Source organism: Furipterus horrens, unplaced genomic scaffold, assembly GCF_987537825.1.
Source record: "Furipterus horrens unplaced genomic scaffold, mFurHor1.1.pri manual_scaffold_7, whole genome shotgun sequence".
In the NCBI taxonomy this organism is placed as follows: Eukaryota; Metazoa; Chordata; class Mammalia; order Chiroptera; family Furipteridae; genus Furipterus; species Furipterus horrens.
The window spans coordinates 107,531,153-107,550,971 of record NW_028327177.1 but is presented as its reverse complement, the minus strand read 5'-3'; the positions used below and the strand labels follow the sequence as shown (position 1 = coordinate 107,550,971).

General features: G+C 42.1%; 1 pseudogene; it reads left to right on the top strand.

Moving 5' to 3' along the window:
- The first annotated feature begins 333 nt into the window (after positions 1-333).
- Positions 334-19,819, top strand: part of LOC150005010 (uncharacterized) — a 42,165-nt pseudogene continuing 22,679 nt past the window's right edge.

Here is a 19,819-nt window from a genome sequence, read left to right as displayed (position 1 = left end):
TGGTAATATTTAGAACCCACTATTAACATTAATTACATTCATTTATAATTGAGTTGTATGGGTATTGCCCTCATGTTAAAGAATCTAAAAGAAAGAACATTTATCCATGAATATAGAAACTGGAAATTGAAAAATTCCACTTAACAATCCTATCTTAATTCCCTATTCCCATTTTAAGATAAATGAAGCAATTAAAAATTTTCAGAGAGGTGTGTTCAGCAATATTTTCCAATTTGGAGGGTGCAATCTGCTCCTTAAAAAGATATCTATGTGTTGGGTTTCAGGGCCAGTTACTGTTTTCAGGATCCAAGTGGAATCTAACACTATAAAACAATGTCAAGAGAAAAGGAAGGAAAACAGAAAAGTAAAGGAGCACACCTGCCCATCGTTCCCATTCTTCAAAATTTCCTGAAGACATACAAGAAGCATTGTGCACAGAGGCAGATGCGTGTGTGTCCTGCCATCCAAAGGGACTTGCAAGCCAGCCTCAACAATGAGCAGATTCTCAGGAAGGTGAATGGATGTTGTCCTTTCCTCATCTTTCTCTGAAATGAACTGACTAGGGGTTACTCCCAAGGAACATGGGTCCTCAGCCCTCTCAAGCCCAGAGCTGCTGGTGTTGCCCCCTCTGTGTTCCTACCTGAAGTCCAAAGCCTGGCTCTGGCACCAATGGCCTGCTCAACACTTTTCCTACTGCTGAGTATTCCCATCCCGGTCCTCCAGCAGACCTGCCTTTTCTCACATCACTTTACATCTGTGGGGGCCAACCTGTCCCTCCTCCAACTCTACACCTGGAAAGCCCAGCCCAGGGGCACCACTGTGTCCTCATTGCAGGAACTCCTGCCCCAGCTCTCCAGCTACCTGACTTGATTCCTCCAAGTGAATGTCTCTTTCCCTTGACAGCTGCTGTCTCCTTGTCATCAGGCCACACCTGCATCACCCGTGCCTCCCATCCCACTTGGAGTGAGGTCAGCAAGCACATAATTCTAACTCCAAAAGCATTGGGTTTCCAAAAAATCCAATATCATATTTTTTCTGAGATTATATGCAGGGATCGGATGTGAAGGGAGAAGAAGAGAACCCAGCACTGAAACCAAATGGTCAACTCTTGGGAAGGGGCCTTGATAGACCAGTATAGGGAGCCTAGCCCCCAAAGAAAGACTGGCCAACTTTACAACTTTTCTATCACCTGTGCAGAAAGACAGTCTATGTTTGCTGAACAAGGCAACAAATTAAACAAAATTAGATTGGGGCGGGTACTTAAGGAAAATTAAAAAGTTCATTATTATAGGTAACTTTGACCCAAATCCATCCCACACATAATTTTCCTGACTGTTTTTTGGGGGATGAAGGGTGACAATATTGCACACACCCCCAACCCACACACAACAAAGAAAGAAAACTACAGGCCAATATTGCTGATGAATATAGATGCTAAAATCCTCAACACAATATTGGCAAACCGGATCCAGCAACACATTAGAAAGATCATACTCCATGATCAAGTGGGATCCATCCCAGGGATGCAAGGATGGTTTAATATTCGCAAATCAATAAACTTAATACACCACATAAACAAAATGAAAGACAAAAACCACATGATCAAATCAAAAGATGCAGAAAAAGCACTTGATAAAGTACAACACCCACTAATGATGAAAACTCTCAAAAAAAAAAATTGCACCCCCCTCAAAAAGAACCACCTGAAGTTCCTCTCTAACTATCCCTCTCTTTCACCTAAGCATCCACCTCCCCGAGCAGCTGTCTCTCCAGTCCCTCCCTCTCTCCTCCTCTACTCTCCTCCTCCCCATCCACCCTCCTAGGTCTTTCTAAGTCCTTTCTTTCACATTTGCTTTTCTGGGCTTCCTCACACATCTCCCTGCTCATCCCAAGAAAGGAGCTTCACAGAGCCTTCTTTCTTGTGGTAAAATAATTACCAATTTTTTTCCATTGTAGTTCTTATCATTAGCATCCGTCGCTAAATCATAAGAGTTAATCATAAACATTTTTCAAATTTATAGTCCCTTCAGCCATGTTTTCCATATATTTTAAATTACAATCACCATCAGAAATACAATAGCATCATGACCCAGTGTATAAGGACTGGTGGGTTGCTTTGGTTGGGTTCCAGTTTGGTTCTGAATATCATTAACATAAGTTTCAATTATTTTTTATAGCTTAGAATACACTCAGGTAATTTCTTTTCTTTCCTATTTTATTAAAGAAAAACACCTGGTTGCAACAAAATTGATTTCCTGACCCAATAATGGATAGTGACCCTCTGGAAAAATCTCTATGGATGTCAGGAACTTCATACATTTGTGTTGAGTGTGCACCAATGCACACCTATTCCAAACTTAATAGTTTTTGAAACTGTTCTTCTAATGTTGTCTAATGACAAGTCTTTCACCACATATTCAGATACATGATTGTTTCTTTATGATGTCCACCTACAGTTTTTCTTTTACACTCCACTGTTATACTTATAAGACCTGATGACTCCCTGCCAAGCATCCTACCAATTTCCTTGGAATCTTTGCTCATGACAAGTCGAGATGGATGTTACACGCTGGGGAAACAGATCTGCATCTGGGGCCTTCATCTGAGCAACTCAGAGATTGCCAGACTCGTGAGTCATGCACTTAAAAAATGTTTATTCAATTAATCTTATAATTGAATATGAGCATATTGTATCATGTGTTCTAGCTATAATTCATTTGATATGCTCCAAGGTTTTCTTTTTTTAAAAAATGGCCTTGGCTGTTGTGGCTTGTTTGGTTGGTTGGAGCATCATCCTGTATACCAAAAGGTCACAGGTTTGGTTCTTGGTCAGGGCACATGACTAGGTTGCGGGTTCGATGCCCTGTCAGGGCTCATTTGGTGGGAAACCGATCAATGTTTCTCTCTCACCTCACTGTCTTCCTTCCTCTCTCTCTTAAATCAATAAGTATATCCTTGGGTGATGATTTTAAAAAGTAATTTTTTTAAATGTACTTTTAATGAAACATTTCAAATAGATAACAATGCAAAAAATAGGCATTCATGTATATTTCATGAAATATACTTTTTCAAGGAATAAAAAATTGCAGATTTTACAAATACAATAGCTAAAACTTTATCTCACTTCTTTTCCCTCATCTACTTCCCAGAGGTACCACTAGCTTAGAGTTGATGTGTAGCCATCTACTGCTTTAGTGATGCTCTCAAAAGGAGGCTGGCATCAGTGCCCTGCATACTCCTCCAGGCTCCCACCTTGTCTCAGTCAGTGACCTTTGGGTGTTCTTCATTAACCTGCTGCTCAAGCAATGCATTTTTAAAATTTGTGTATTTTTAACACTCTTAGAAGAAAGCACAGAGGAAAAGTTTTATGATGTTGGGTTTGGCAATGATTCCTTGGCCGTAACACTAAAAGAACAGGCAACAACCACACGACAACAAAAAAACTAGATGAATTGACTACATCCAAATTAAACACCTCTGTGCATCAGACGACACAATCGACCGAGTGAAAAGGTAATATCTGGTAAGGGGTTGATATTCAGGATGTACAAAGAACTCCTACCATTCAACAACAACAACAACAAGCCTGATTTAAAAAATGGGCAAAGACTTGAATAGACATTCTCCAAAGGAGATATACAAATGACCAAATGCAAATCAAAACCAGAATGAGATACCACTTCATGTCAACTAAAATGGTTACTATAAAAAATAAACAACAGAAAATAACATGTTGGTGAGGATGTGGAGAAACTGGAACTCTTGTGCACTGTCAGTGGGAACATAAAATGGTTCAGCCACTGTGGAAAACACTATGGAGGTTCCATAAAAAATTAAAAATAGAAGTGCTGTATAATCCAAACATTCCATTTCTGGGTATATGCCCAAAAAAGTTGAAAGCAGTGTCTCAAAGATATTTTTGTACACCTCTGTTCATAGCAGCAACGTTCACATAGCCAAAGGTGGAAACAACCCAAGGTGACAAGCAAATGAATAAACGGGATGTGGTATATACATACGATAGAATATTATTCAGCTTAAAAAAAAATCTGACACATGCTACAACATGGATGGACCTTGAAGAACTTATTCTAAGTTAAATAAGTCAGTCATAAAAGGACAAATACTGTGTGACTCCACTTATATGGGGTCCCAGAGGAGTCAAATTCAGGGAGACAGAAAGAATAACAGTTGCTAAGGCTGGGGGGCAGGGAGAATGTGTTTAATGGGCACAGAGTTTCAGTTTTACATGATGAAAAAGCTCTGGAGCTGGATGGTGGTGGTGGTCGCACAATGATGTGAATGCACTTGATGCCACAGAACTGCACGCCTACAAATAGTTAAGATGGTACGTTTTATGTCATGTGTATTTGACCAAAACATAAAAATAATTAAAAACAACATTTAAAATATATAACCAGAATTTTTAGTTGTTTGTATCCAGAGTCAGGGTAGTTAGTCCATTCAAGCTGGAAGCAGAGTGCTGTCTCTGCGTGTGAGAAGTTATCCTCAGCACTTCCTTAAAAGTCCTCCGGGTGGTGTGGAGGCTGCTGAGAGTCTATCACAGATGTCTGGGGTCTTGCCCGCCTGCAGCAGTGCTTGTGCCACAGGGAGTGACGCTGCAAACCACGGGTTCAGCCCTGTAGGACCTGGCAGAGCCCGCTCTGCACCGACCGACATGAACAGAGCCAGTGCCGTGCCACGTGGGCTCCTCGGCCAGAAGCACAGCTTGAGAAATCCGTCCAGCACTCAGCCTCACGTTCTCTCCTCAGAGAGGCCCCAGGCCCTAGCTCTATAGTTTAGGTTGCAAGTGCTTTTTTATTTTCAGCCAAGGTATCATTTGGAATCCTATCTCTGACCAACGTGTCATTACCTCCAAAAGCCCTAAATTCCCCAAACCTCGCCAAAGCCTCCTTTAGGCTTAAATTCGGAACTGAAGGAATCCTCGGGTTGTGGTGACTCTTAACTGCTAAAAGGCAGCCTTCGTGATTTGTAATTTCAAATACCCTTTCCTGTCCGTGAGGTAGGGATTTAACAGTGACTGGGATCATTCGTTACCACCGCAATGACCTTGGCCTTGACCCCTCCACTCAGGAACCAAGAGAACTTGAGTCGGCTCCAAATGCTTATGTGTTGCCACCAGTCCAGCTGCTTCAATGTGAGAGGTTCCCAGTTGCTGAGTTTGTACACTCTAGCTCTGAGCAGACCTCTACATTCTGATAATATCTATAACTATGAAAATAAGTCATTTGTGAGATCATTTTGCTTTTATAATTTTTATCGAATGGTAAGATTGGCATGGCAACACTTTTCTACCAAAAAGAACACAACCATGAGAGGATAACAATTAGTTGGTTAGAATATCAACACCTGTGTTAGTTTGCTAGGGCTGCCATAACAAAGGACCACAGATTGCACAGCTTGAACAACAGAAATATGCTTTCAGTTCTGGAGGCTGGAAGTCAGAGCTCAAGGTGTCAGCAGGGTTGGTTTCTTCTGAGGTCTCTCTCCTTGGCTTATAAATGGTCATTTTCTTCCTGTGTCTTCACATGGCCTTCCCTCTGCACTTATCTGTAACCAAATTTCCTCTTCTTGTAAGGACACCAGTCAGATTCATTTAGGGCTTACCCTAATGATCTCATTTTCAACTTCATTACTCTTTTAAAGGCCCTATTTACCGATACAGTTACATTTAGAGATATTAGGGATTAGGACTTCAACATATGAAATGGGGAGGGGGGGCATAATTCATCCCATAATAACCGATCTTATCTCATTTTAAAGCTTGGTGTTTCCCGTATAGTTCTTCAACGAGTCTTCATTTTTAAGAGAAATAATTTAATTTCATGCCATTTTCTCTTTGGGTAATTAGAAAGTTATCTTATAGGCAAAAATGTTGAGGTAAGTGCTGGCAGGGTAGCTCAGTTGGTTAGAGCATTGTCCCGATATGTCAAGGTTATGGGTTCAATCCCCAGTCAGGGACATACAAGAAACACAATGAATGCATAAATAAGTGGAACAACAGATTGCTGTTTCTTTCTCTCTCTAAAGTAAATTTTTAAAAAATCAAATTCATTTTTAAAATGTTGAGTTAGTTAAGGTAATTGACTTTTAAGTAACAATAAAACACAAAGCATTAGTTTTTATTGTGTAAGCACCTTTGTACTTTGCATTCTTAGGCTTTGTTTCTGGAATCGAAGGGTCATACCACCTGCCCACTGACCACCCTAGAACTCATTGATTGCAAGATGGATCCGTGGTCTCTGGGGAGACTCAGACAGGCTCTGCAGTTCAGCAGTTTGCATTCTCTGGTCCTCAATTTCTGCAAGTAAGGCTGGAATGTGACCCCCTTCAAGGCTCTTACTGTGTCAGCGGGGTGGGGGGCAAAGGCAGGGGAGGGCAGTGTCCCATTTCCTTCTATCTCATCAAGTCACCACTGAAAGGAGATACTTAAAAAACCCTCCCCTCCTTAGAGTTAATGTTCCTGAGTAAATGTTACGATTCTCAAAAAGAGTCTAGTCATTCATTTATTCTTGCAACAAATATTTGTCCAAGTCCAGACTGTGCAAGACACTGTGCTCATTGCTAAGGAAAATGCCAATATACATAAGGTGATGCTGCTGCCTAAGAGAGGCCTCAGGACCGTGGAGGAGAGGAGACATGCTCTTCTTGATTATGCAGAATGTAAGGTTAAAATCTGAATACCACTGATGACGTCCATATACACTTTAGCAGTAGTTTGGATAAGGGAAACCACAGTTCTCGAGGTGATGGGACCACCAGGAGAGGAGGTAGGAGGAAAGAAACGGTGCCAGGGGAGAGCAGCGCAAGTCCTTCAGAGGGCTAGGCACCAAGCATGTCAGGGGAGGGTCGGGAGCTAATAATTAATAATAATAACAATGCCAGCTAATGGTGCTTGAATGCTTCCTCTGTGCCAAGTACAGTGCATGACTTATCTCATTTATTCTCTTAATGATAGATATGTATCATTACATATAGACATGTGACAACTAATGGTCGGTATGTACCATTTCCATCCCTTGATTATAGATGAGGGAAGACTCAAGGGGTTAATTCAACCCTTAAGGATGGAGCCTCGATGTGAATCCAGCTGTCTGAACCAGAGCCCACCTCTCACCCATGATCCTAGTTTGCAGGGGGTCTATAATTTACACCCATAACTAATTTCAAAATGCTTGTGTGATCTGGAGTAGGTCATACCACTTCTGTAATCAATAATGCGATGATCTCTTCTGCTTCACAAGTCTGTGATACTGTGACTCTTCCGTGGAGCCAGGTGGTGGCTTGCACTCAACAAGCCAGTGGGCTGTGAAGTGGAAGAGAGGATTCATGCCTGAGAAACGGTGCCGGAGCAACACAAAGGCCCCATTAAAGAACAAAGGCCCTGGGGGCAACAGTGGACAAGTCTATCAACAAAAGGTGGGGAAACAGGGTATTCTGTGGGGGTTCTCCAGATTTCTGAAGTGCTGGAGGCGCCTCAGTCAGGGTCTCCTGACACAGAGCAACAAAAGGCAGGGTCCTGGGATGCCATGCAGTGGCCACGGGCTCAGCTTGGGAGTGTCCCCAGCTTCCCACATGGCCCCCAGTACAACCAGCCCCATGACTGAGAGACTCCCCCCACTTCCCCCAAGACCCCAGCTCCTGCACTGGACCCAGAGACCAGCACTGGTGGGAAGAGAGGAGGAAAGAAGGAATTCCCATTTGCGGGGAACAGCTTGTTTTAACTGACAGTTGAAATCCTACTGCTGCTAAGATACCTAGAATCATCAGGATTGGGTAGTTGGGAATCACCACTGAGACCTCATCCCTGGTACACTGGTAGGTGACTGGCCTCTGGGGATGGGAGTTCTGTCCTCACTGACTTCCTTGATGGGCAGGGAAGGCCACCAGCAGGAGGCCCTTCTTCCTCATGCATGGCTGCATCCCCGCCCCCACCATGGGAGCTGGCCCTCAATGATGACTTGTTGAATAAATAAATACATTTTAAAATTACTTCTGTCACTGCTACTCACCTCATTTTAAAGTTCAAGCCTTGGCATTCCACGTCCCCTGAAGCTGTCCCTTTACCTCACTAACCCTCAGTTTCTTGACCTCAGAGCCGCCCTCAGAGGCTGTTGCCGGTATGAACAAGACTCTGAGTGCCATTCCACCTTGCAGCCTCTGGGGACTGTGCACTATGAGGTGAGGAGCAGGGCAGAGCCGTGAAAGGAGGGCAAGAGGCTGAGCTTCCCTGAAACCACTGTGGACATCCTTTAGAAGGGCCCTCCTTACAGAGTCCTGGGACCTTTGAGTCTTCCCAGACCCCATTATCCCTGCCAGCAGGCCATCTCTGCTGACTGCAGGACTCAGATCTTTCTCTCCATCTGCTCCCCTGAATGGGTTCTTCAAACCACCCGCCGCTCTCGGCTCACAAGGCCAACTCCAAGTCCCCCTTCCTTTACATGCAGGCTGCCCCCTCTGTCCATCAGCCAGACCCAGAGTCAGGCCTGGCCCTGGAAAAGCGCCAAAATGCTTCTAACTGCCCTAGGGGTGCCTGAAAATTAATAATTCAGTGGATGATATAGGTTTTAAAAGTCACTAATTTGTTCCTGTCATTTCTTTTTAGATTTGAAAATGAAGAAACTGAGAGCATTTTCTTAGGCCTGGAGAATAACCAAAGGCCTGTGCTACTGGGGTCTGGGGCCACAGACCAGGGCAATCCTGGGCTTGGCCATACGCCAGAGTGCCATCTGGTGAGAGGCGTCCCCTGCTGCCCTGCCTGCAGCTTGGCACTGTTCTGTATAAGCCGCTTACAGAGCCTACCAGCCCTTGAGTTCTCCTGATTCATTCTGTTTCTGATCATCTTTTTCTCTCTTCTAGTTGTTTTTGTTTTCTTTTTTTCTTAATTCTAAGAGCAAGATTCTGTACTTACATATGAGAATCAGGGGTGTCATGTTAAATGCATGTCTCTAGCCAGCTAACATGGTCACTAGCTCTATTTTTTAATGACATGGTTATTCACTGGGGAACAATTTTTAACATAATTCCTGCTGAGTTTGATTTTTCAGCTGTTTTAGACTTAAATAAGCATGCTGATTTCAAAACTGCAGTTAGTTTCTTCTATCACATCAAGTTTTTTATATACAGCTTATCTCAATGCAACCACTCTAGGCTGGATGGAGCCTGGATCATGGGAAGCACTAGTGCCCTCCTATTGGCTGAGAGCAAACCTCCCTTGAGTGGGGAGGGGTGGGGGATGACCTTGGAGATCAGTGACAGGTTCATACTTGTCTAGGCTATTCAGTTACACATGAGACAGTGTGGTGAGAGGTTGTGTGCTGCTCTATATAGTGAATCATATTCCAAAGTGTAGTCCAAGTTCTTGTCTATATACAAGGAGTTAGCAGAATTTATTAGTTTATTTACATATGTACTTATTTCCTTTCCTTCAGATCATGTCTACCTCAGCTATTTCTCATCGTAAGTGCCTAAACAACCCTAATTCATTTTATTCTATGTGTGGCAGTTTCACCATTCCCAGTCAAAGGACAAACACCAGCGCATTTGTCAGGCAAGCCTATTTTTCATATTTTAAAGTAAAAGTTGGTGATCAAGATAAGTCTTGGGCTCCTCACAAAGTGTGCAAGCAGTGTGTCGAGAGCTTACTGATGTGGGCGAAGGGAACATGTGATAAATTGCCATTTGGTATACCTATGGTTTGACGAGAGCCCAGAGATCATTCAAGTGACTGTTACTTTTGTATAGTAGAAACATCAGGATATAACTAAAAGAATAAATGTACAATAGAGTATCCTAGTCTACCATCAGCTATACGCCCAGTGCCTCATTCAGCTGAAACCCTAGTGTCAGTTTTCATTGAACTGCCCTCTTTCAAAAAACAGGAGTATGGTGAAGAACTAAGTGACAGCAACATATGAAGATTTTGAAATTGAGGATGACTCAGTTCATAAGGGATTTGATCAGCATGAACTGAATGATTTGGCATGAGATTTGGGAGTATCTCAAAAGGCTTCAGAACTCCTAGCATCAAGACTGCATGAGAAAAACTTGCTTGGAAAAGGAGCAAAGGCATCCTACTTTCAGTCAAAAGAAAGTGCATTTCTGCTGTACTTTTGAAGTGACGGTGGCTTTGTGTATTGTCATAACATACATGGTTTAATGGAGGAATTGGAAATTCCAATCTATAACGCAACTGAATGGCAACTGTTCATTGACAGTTCAAAGCAGAGCTTGAAGTGTGTCCTCCACCATGGCAATTTATTTTGTGCAGTCCCTGTTGGCCATTCAGTTTGTTTTTGTGAAGAATATGAAGACATAAAGAGAGTCATTGATCTGTTGCAATATCACAAGCACAATTGGATCACCCGTGTTGACCTTCAAATGGTCTGCTTCCTTCTTGGTCAGCAACATGGATATACCGAGTATCCCTGTTTTCTGTGTATGTGAGACAGCAGAGCTTGTGGGAAGCATTGGGTGGAGTTGAATTGGCCTCCAAGATCTGACCTCAAACCTGGTGATCCAAACATTCTACATGAGCCACTTGTTGACAGAAAGAACATTATATTCCCACCTCTGCATATAAAACTGGGTCTCATGAAGCAATTTGTTAAAGCTTTGCCAACTGAAGGAGACTGTTTCAAGTATCTCATTTTGGCATTTCCTAGCCTGTTGTTTGAAAAGATAAAGGCCACTGTGTTTGATGGTCCACAGACTTGGAAGCTCATTAAAGATGAACATTTCATCAGGACAATGTCAGAACTTCAAAAGAATGCTTGGTTGTCATTCAAAAATCTTGTCAAGGACTTTCTTGGAAATACACGAGCACAGAATTACACCGAAATTGTCCAGAAACTCTTGGAGAGCTTCAAAATGCTTGGTTGTAACGTGAACATCAAGGTGCATTTTCTGCATAGACATCTTGCTGACTTCCCAAAAAACCTTGGTGCAGTCAGTGATGAGCAAGGTGAATGATTCCACCAAGATTTGAAGGTCATGGAGGCATGGTATCAGGGTAGATGGGATGTACATATGATGGCTGACTATTGTTGGAGCATCAGGGGGGATTGTCCACACATTGAACACTACAGGAAAAGCTATCAGTGTAAATTTTTACCTTAATATGTATGTTTGGTAGCATAACTTTACTACTTGTACACAATTTGACTTATAGTAACAATATATATCCTTTATATGAATAAAATAACTCTAAATAACCAGTATATTCAGGTAATTTTTCTTTATTTTCCTTTGTATGTACATTTTGTATGATTTTTGGGACAAAGGGAGGGTATCTTTCACCTTAAAAAGTTAATGTGATAGAGAAAAACTGGGGTCATTTTTGGATTCAGATACCAAAAGTTAGTCAAAAGCAGGAGTCAGATCTAACTCAACGAAAATTATATTTCCCAGAGTTATTTATTGATTATTTATTATTTTATAACTAAGTCTAATATAATCATTTTTATTGTATGAGGTGAAAACCTCAAATCCAAATTTGAGGAAATGGAAACAACATCAAATGAACCATGTGCTTGTCCCTTTCCCCAGTGAGCTGCACCTTGATGGTGATGACCTGCAATGCCCCGGAGCTCTGGCTCTCCCCAGACCTATTGCGGAGGACGCAGAGACACAGGGGAGAGGCCTGCTGGCCACAGCCTCGCCACACTCCAGGAACCTGCCTCAAGCACTCCAACATAAGTGCTGGAGAACTGGACCCTAAACTCTGCTGGGACCACCTCAAAGAAGGGAACGGCTCTGCAATCAAAAATGACCTTCCCCGAATGGGGATTGAATAAGGGAGGGCAGAGCAACGGGGGAATAAATGGGATAACTGTAACAGAAAAACAATAAAAAAAAAAGAAAAAAAGACCTTCCCAGTGGTCAGTTGAGATCCTTCTTCCCGAGTGCACATGAGACCAGAATAATGGACTCCCAAAACTATTCTTGACCTATCTGCAGGATCTGTGACTATGTTACACACATGGCACAAGGGGCTTTGTAGACATGATTGAATTAAGGATCTTGCTATGGAGGGATTATCCTGAGTTGTTCAGGTGGGTGCAGTGTAATCATAAGAATCTTTCTAAGAAGGAGGCAGGAGGGTCAGACTCAGAGAGAAGGAGAGGCGACAACAGAAGTAGAGATTGGAGTGATGTGAGGAAGGAGCCAGGAATGTAGGTGCCCTCTCTATACCTGCTGAAAACATTGAGGACTCAAATTCTTGCCCAGAGCCTCCAGAAGGAACGCAGCTCTGCTGATGCCTTGACTTGTGCCTTGAAGACCCATTTCAGATCTCTGACCTCCAAAACTGTATAATAAACCTGTATTGTTTTAAGCCACTACGTTTGTGGTCAATTGTCACAGCAGCATGTTAATCAGAAATCTTTCAGTTAAAAGGAAAGGCAACCCAAACAAAATTAAATAGGGTTTTATTGGCTTACATAACTGGAGTGTCGATAGGTGACATTGTCTTCAGAGACAGCTGAAGTCAGGCGCTCAAACCGTGTCATCAGGAGAACCTGAGTTTGCTGCTCTTAACTCTTCTTCCCTTGAGAGGGTCGGTCTTCTTTCCCAGGAAGCAGCCATTGATGCACCTGCCAGCAGTCCTGAGCTAGATCATCATGATCTGTGATCAACCAGAAAGTGTGAGCTTTTCTTCCAGTGACTGTGGGTCAAATCGCATAGGAAAGCTCTCATTGGCCTTCCTTGGATCACATACTTACGTCTTGGACCAATCACGGTAAACCACGATAAGTCAGGACTGATCACACACCCCTTGGGGGAGGGGTGGAGGACGTTGCCGGGCAGTCCTACCAAAATCACAAGATCTGCAGTGAGGAAGAGGCAGTCCCCAAAAGAAGTAGACAGCGTGGAATTAGCAGTCCCCCTAAAGAAGCAGACAGATGAGAAGGACAGATGCAAGACAGATGAGAATAAACAGCTGCTTCCTCTTCTATAAAAGGCTTATCATTTGTTTCAACAGATCCCAATACACATACTCATGGCACACTTTGAAGCTAACTACTTTTAATCATCAGCAACAAATATAGCAGGTGGTTAATAATAGCACAGACTTAGAGTCAGACCTGGGTTCAAATCCTACTCCAGTTATGCATGACTTATGACAAATCTTCAAATTGATCTATTTTTATCTTCTTCCACTGCAAAATAAACATAATCATAACTACCCCATAGCAGGTAGTAAGGATTAAGTGATATAATGTAAAACAGCATGATGCCTTACATATAGTAAGTACTGAAGGATGTTAATTATCACCATCACCATCATCATTATAGCAACAACAACTGTTTCCTAGGAGAGTAAAATCTTGAAGCAGGTTGATGAACAAAACCACTCTACTTGCTGGAAAGAAATGATGATTAAGAGCTGAAGTCTAACATGTAGTGTGATGACTATAGTTCACAATACTTTACTGCACATTTGAAAGTTATTAAGAGACTAGTTCTTAAAAGTTCCCATCACAAGAAAAAAATTGTGACTGCGTACAGTTATGGTATTAACTAGACTTATTGTGCTGATCAGTTCACCATATATATATCGTCGGCAGCCGTCCGTCTCGAGAGACGATGGTGTAGCTTCTCAAGTGTCTATCTGCACCGCCGAGAATGGCTGTGCAGTCCGACTCGGGAGTGACATGGCATCTGTCTCCTCCCGTGTTGAATTGACATCTTGCGATGACGCTGGAGTGTCCTCTCCAGTGGAGCTGAAGCTACAGAGCCTGGGCAGGGTGATATGGAGGGTCTGCTGTTGCCCATGCAGCAGACCCCCCCTCTCTTCGCAGCTGAAGGGTCCAAGGGAAAGACGGAGTCGATACAGCTTGGCTTCAGGTGCGCCGCAGGAGTTGCCGGTGTTGACTACAACGTCAAACCGCCTTAGGGACTCCGGCTCCGGATTTTCTGTCGGGGTTTACTCCCTTAGCCTTTCCCCAGAAGAGGTATGCCGCAAGGCAGCGGAGGTTTTATATATATATAATTATTATGTTGTACACCTGAAACTAATATGTTATATGTCAATTATATCTCAGTTTCAAAAAACATTATTCACTGATTGCCCTATCAAAAAAAAGAGCTAATGTCAAGGCTACTTTGTGGAAATGAGCTCAAAGAAGTTATAATTACCACAGAATAGTTAAATACAATGGTTATTTCTCATTTAGGAACTTTCATGGTATCAAAATCATACATGTTATTTGTTGAATTTGATAATTTAGTCAACCCAATAAATATACAAGAGGAAGCTGGAAAACAATGTTTGCTATCAAATATACTTTCCCTCTGCTATTTTTTACCAATGTTTCTGTAAAAAGCCATGGTCCTGTTTACGAAGTCCTGTATTGTAACTTTAGGATGTAAAGAACTAAGTGAATCCGTGATTTTTAAAGGAAATCATTGGAGATATAAAAGCACCATCTTCAGGGATTGTTGTGTGACAGGCAAGGAGAGGTGTGAGAGGGGTGGGATTGGAAAAGTAAATAAGTGACAAGGATGCGGGGAAGAAACATGAAGATCACCTATTCTGGTTGTTCCAACTGATTTCTGCTGAAAGGGGCATTCAGGCTTAATCTTAAGGGTTCTGAGTTTGCTTTCCCTGAGAGCCAAAAAAGCCAGGGTCAGTGCCAACCGCAGAGAGCGCCTGCCCTGTCATTCTTCATCGCAAACTTTGGACAGGGTGCAAACTGCTCCCGCTGAGCTGTGTCCCGCTGTCAGTCGTCAGCATACAGAACCTCTTTTAAGTTCCTCTCATTACTCAGGATCTTAGCAACAATAACAACAAAACCCACAACAAGTACGTGGCTAGGTTCTTCTCTTCTTCTAAGACCAACTATGACAGGCTGTAACAGTTATAGTTACTTGAACGTTCACTTTTGTTTAGTTCACTGGTGCATTTTAGCTATTCTGCATTCTTTTGGGTAACTATATTAGTCTGCTTGGGCTGCCATAACAAAGTACCACAGGTTGAGTGGTTTAAGCAATAAATTTAGTTTTTCACAGTTCTGGAGGCTGGAAGTCCCAGATCAAAGTGCTAGCTGATTCGGTTCCTATTACGAGTTCTCTTCCTGGCTGACGGACGGCCGCCCTCTTGCTGTGCCCTCACGTGGCCTTTCCTAGGTGTACACACACACACACACACACACACACACACACACATGGAATGCTCTCCGGTGTCTCTCTAATAAGGACACTAATTCTAGGGACCCACCTTTATGACCTCATTTAAACCTTAATTACTTCCTAAGAGGACTTGTAGGGGCTCAGAACAAGTCACTGCAAGACGTATCTCTGGTATGTGAATTATTTTGAGCTAAAGGCAACCAAGACCTTGTGGGCTCAAGAGAAACTTCACCCACCTTAACTCCCTAGAAGAACTTGAACTGGGGCTTTGCTCATAATAAGAGATTATTAGATTGTTTGACCTATCTCTAGGGCAGGGAAAACTACGAATTACTGAACATCTGCTCTTCTGATTGTTCTGCAATGATCTTCTTCACCTCCTCAAAGTGACTCTTAGCTCAGCATGTTGTACAGACCTCATTTTGCCTTTCTCTTTGAACCTCTCATGTATGTGAAGCTCTTATACTTGTGTATGTGATTAAATTTGGTTATTTTCTATTGTTAATGTCTCATGTCTATTTGATCAATTAAACCAGCCAAAATAACCTGAGAGGAGAGGAAAGTTTTTGCCTTCCCCATAAGCTCCATCTCCAAATACAGCCACACGGGGGTTCAACATATGAATTTTGAGGGCACACAAGCATTCGGTCCATAGCAGTAATGTATATACCAATATGGAGTAAAAGTGCCTTCTACCTTGGAGCTGGATTACTAGACCTCTGCTCAGGCAAATAAATCTGCCCTTCTTGATTTTATGTCTTTGCCACTGGATTAGCCATAAGTTAAAAAAAAGGAGGCGGGGAATATGAGGCAAGAAAAATAATTATGGTATATTATCAGCCCTGTCTCCTGACCATAGTGAGTATGGGACCCGAGCCCCACCAGCTGGACTTTGCCATCTTAAAATGTGATTCTTGAGCCAAACAACCAGGCACCTCACCCCCAGCAACCTGTGCTTTCGTTCCCCGTGCCAGACCCTGGGCCGCCCTGGCTCTTGTTCCTCACAGCCTTTGTCTTGAAACAAAAGCGTGTCCCCTCAAAATTTCTATGTTGAAATGCTAATCCCCAAGAAGAGTGTTAGGAGGTGGGGCTTTGGGGAGGTGACTAGGTCATGAGAGCAGAGCCCCCTGAATGGGAGGAGCGCCCTCTTTAAAAGAGGCCTCCGTGGGCTGCCCGCCCCTTCTGCCTTCTGCCAGGTGGTCTGACAGCAGGAAGACAGCTGTCCGTGGGCCAGGAAGCCGACTCTCACTAGACACAGCGTCTGCGTGGGCTTGGATCTGGGACATCAGAACTGTGAGGAAGAAATGGTGGTTGTTTCTAAGCCTCCAGTCCAGTCTACGGGGTTTTGCTACAGCACCCCAAATGCCCTGAGACACGGAGTACATGGAAACTTTCAACTGGGTTCATTTGAGAGGGTTGATTTTCAAGAAATGTCCAGATTCTCAGCTTCCACAGGACCTGATACTTGTGGTTCATTTCCTTGATCACAATCTCCATTTCACTTTGCCAAAAAAAGGCACATTTCTCTTCCAGCCAGCACCTGAGCAGAGTGTCTTCCCTAGAATGAAAACACAGAGACAATTCAAAATATTAATGTAAGTGTTAGAAAGTGAGTGACTCTAATAAATCAGCGACAAACCATTATATTTTACACATCAGGTAGCTTCCAATTTTCACTTTTAATGTAATTTGAGGAGGGCATGATCAAGTTATCAACTGACAGGTTATTTTTTAAAAATTGAACAGATGTAATTTTTAGCCATATAACACAAGAGTTTACAGAATTGAATAACACTGTTATGATAAAAGTCCTTCTAGGATTCCCCCGTTAAATTTCAATTGTAGATTAAAAAATCAAATAATCTATTATAAGTATATTTCATGCAATGTTTGGGAAATAATGGCTAAAATAATTATTCTTTGTTTATCTGACATTTAATTTGAACAGGTTGGCCTGTATCTGTTGGGTAAGGGAGATTACATCTGACAACCCTATTCCAGTCCCATCTGTATGAACATGTCCCAGCATTTAAAGTGATTACAATAACAATGATGTATCTTCATCATTTTAACAGTAATATTCTTTAATGACTACGTGAATTAATTATAGAAACAAATAAATAAAACAGCACTATATGATAAATTTTTATTTTAAAAATTGATTAATAACTGCAGAAGACATTTTTAATACTTTAGAGCCTTATGATCCTAGAAGTTTTTAAGATTTAAATATTTGTAAATGTAGCATTTTTATTATGGAGCAGTATTACAGAATGAGCTATAAAACTTTCAAATATAACATTCTGCAAAGTAAGTAGAATGAAAACACAAGTAAAAGCACAAGAAGAAAAGAGAGTAATGTAAAATTTTCAATCACTAAAGAAGAATTTGTTCATGCTTTGGGTTGTTTGGGATATTTTAATGGAGGATGGTAGATATTAAATTGCTTGGAATTTAAATTCCATTTGATACACTTAAGAGAAAGATATGACATATTTTATTTTTAAAGGCCACATTTGCCATATTTGCTAGAAATATCATTCGCCGATATATCTGATAAGGAGTTAATATCCAAAATTTATAAAGAACTTACAAAACTCAACACCAGAAAAACAACCCAGTTAAAGAATGAGCAAAGGATCTAAATAGATACTTCTCCAAAGAGGACATACAAATGGCCAATAGACATATGCAAGGATGCTCAACATCACTAATCATCAGAGAGATGCGAATTAAAACCACAATGAGATATTATCTCACACTTCTCAGAATGGTTATCATCAATAAACTAACAAACAACAAATACACTGTTGGTGGGAATGCAGACTGGTGCAGCCACTGTAGAAAGCGGTATGGAGACACAGTATTCCCTCACTTATCATGGGTATTACGTTCTAGACTCCCCCGCGATAGGTGAAAACCCACGAAGTAGGAACCGTATGTTTATTTCAGTATTTTTATATTTTTTAAGGCTTTATAAACCCTTCCCACACACTTATAAACCGTTCCCAGTCCCTTATTAACTTTTCCCACTCCCTTATTAACCTTTTCCACACTTTTATAAACACTACTTATGTTCTTAAACAAAGTCTACACTCTTAAACCTACGTAACTTTAACAACATATTTATACAGTACAGCAAAAATCCCGCGATATAGTGAAAAATCCACGATAAATAATTAAATATAATATTTTTTAAAATCCTGCAATATAGTGAGGCCACAATATGTAATCTGTGATAGGGACTATTATACCTCAAAAAATTTAAAATGGATCTGCCCTTTGACATAGCTGTCCCACTTCTGGGAATATATCTGAAGTAACCTAAAACACTAATTTGAAAGACCAGAAGTACCCCTATGTTCATTGCAGCATTATTTACAATTGCCAAGATATGAAAGCAGCCCAAGGGTCCAACAGTAGATGAAAGGATAAAACTATGGGACATTTACACAATGGAATACTACTTGGCCATAAAAAAGAAAAATTTTACCCTTTGTGGAAGTGTGAATGGACCTGGAGGCGGCTGGGAGTGCAGTGTGAGCATGCATGTGGATGCGTGGGGCAGACTCGGACAGTCTTTAAAAGGCATAACAAACATATGCATGCTATAGTTTGTTAGAAGGTGATAACTGCTATGGAAAAACAAAAAGTCAAGCAAGATAGGCAAGTTCGGGAATCTGGGGAAGGAAGATGGGTGGGGTGTGATTTAAAACAAATGGTTGAGTGTAGGCCTCCTAGAACGGGTAGCTTTTGTGTACAGACACTAGAGGTGAGGGAGTGAGCCTGCAGATACGTGGGGAGAGCATTCCAGGTGGAAGAGATGGCCAGCACCGAGGCCCCAAGGAGCAGCAAGGAGCAAGCAGGGTGATATCAGGGACCAGGGGTCAAGGGTCTTGTTAGCTAGGAGGGAACAGAGGAGTTAGGACTTAGGTTTGAGGAAGAGCCCTCAATGTGTGGCAAACTGCCTGGGTGGGGGCAGGGCGGCCTGTTGGGAGGCTGTTGTCATCCAAGAGAGACTAGGGGAACAGAGAGGAGGTCAGGCTCTGCATCTACACCATATCCTCATGGACCGGACATGGGGTGCTAGAGGAAAAAAAAAGGGTCCAGAATGACTCCAGAATGATAATATACTAATATATTTTTAAAAACATGCTAAAAGTATGTTCCTCTATGCTACATTTTTACAAATCCCAGAGATTTGGAGCTATTTTACAGAGGGCAGCTGTGGAATGTAAAGAATTTATGGGAGACCTTGCAAGGTAATTTTGGGGCCTTGTTTGGTTGTTTACTACCCTCGAGTCTTTGAGGAAAGAGCCCTGTAGTGTGGCTGAGTGGATTGAGCACTGGCCTGCAAACTGAAAGGTCACCAGTTCAATTCCCAGTCGGGGCATAAGCCTGGGTTTCTGGCCAGGTTTCCAGTTGGGGACGTGTAAAAGGTATGAGATATGTCTCTTGCAAGTTGCTCTTTCTCTCCCTCTCCTCTCCCCCTCCCCTGACTCTCCCTCTTTAAAAAAAAAGAAAGAAAAAGCCCTGGCTAGTGTGGTTCAGTGGATTGAGCAATGATCTGAGAACTGAAAGGTCACCGGTTGTGGGCCAGGCCCCCAGTTGGGGGCATGTGAGAGGCAACCACACATTGATGTTTCTTTCCCTCTCTTTTTCTTCT